General features: G+C 24.4%; 1 protein-coding gene across 1 annotated transcript in view; it reads right to left on the bottom strand.

Moving 5' to 3' along the window:
* Positions 1 to 1008, bottom strand: part of LOC106470952 (PDF receptor-like) — a 23663-nt gene that overhangs the window by 14830 nt on the left and 7825 nt on the right. The gene's annotated exons all lie outside the window — the stretch shown is intronic.

Here is a 1008-nt window from a genome sequence, read left to right as displayed (position 1 = left end):
TAAGTAATATCATAATTATTACAATAAAACTGATCTAAGTAATATCATCATTATTACAATAAAACTGATTTAAGTAATATCATAATTATTACAATAAAACTGATCTACGTAATATCATCATTATTACAATAAAACTGATTTAAGTAATATCATCATTATTACAATAAAACTGATCTAAGTAATATCACAATTATTACAATAAAACTGATCTACGTAATATCACAATTATTACAATAAAACTGATCTAAGTAATATCATAATTATTACAATAAAACTGATCTAAGTAATATCATAATTATTACAATAAACTGATCTACGTAATATCACAATTATTACAATAAAACTGATCTACGTAATATCATAATTATTACAATAAAACTGATCTACGTAATATCATAATTATTACAATAAAACTGATCTAAGTAATATCATCATTATTACAATAAAACTGATTTAAGTAATATCATAATTATTACAATAAAACTGGTCTAAATACTCTCCTAATTATTACAATAAAACTGATCTAAGTAATATCATCATTATTACAATAAAACTGATCTAAGTAATATCATAATTATTACAATAAAACTGGTCTAAATACTCTCCTAATTATTACAATAAAACTGGTCTAAATACTCTCATAATTATTTTTAAACGTTAGTAATTCCTAATGTAAGGCCTAATATAACATATAAATGCCTCTTGTTTCTCGAATGATAGATTAGGCTTCACATTCATTCTAAATAACGTGTCTGGCTAAATAATTCACAAGAATAAATTAATAGCATCAATGCTGCATATTCTGGTAATTCTTATACAGATATAGATTTGTTGTATGAGTAAAAAGATTACTGAAAACACCATACATTTCCAATCTGATTTATTATGATACCAGCTGTACCCGGCCACGCGTTGCTGTGGCTCAGTCTGGATAAATGGAAAAGAAAGAAAAGAGAAAGCGCACGTTTCTAATATGTTTAATTTCACAATGCTTGTGGGTATACAATA

Source organism: Limulus polyphemus, unplaced genomic scaffold (assembly GCF_000517525.1).
Source record: "Limulus polyphemus unplaced genomic scaffold, Limulus_polyphemus-2.1.2 Scaffold4318, whole genome shotgun sequence".
Classification (NCBI taxonomy): domain Eukaryota; kingdom Metazoa; phylum Arthropoda; class Merostomata; order Xiphosura; family Limulidae; genus Limulus; species Limulus polyphemus.
This window is presented reverse-complemented; position numbering and strand designations above follow the sequence as displayed.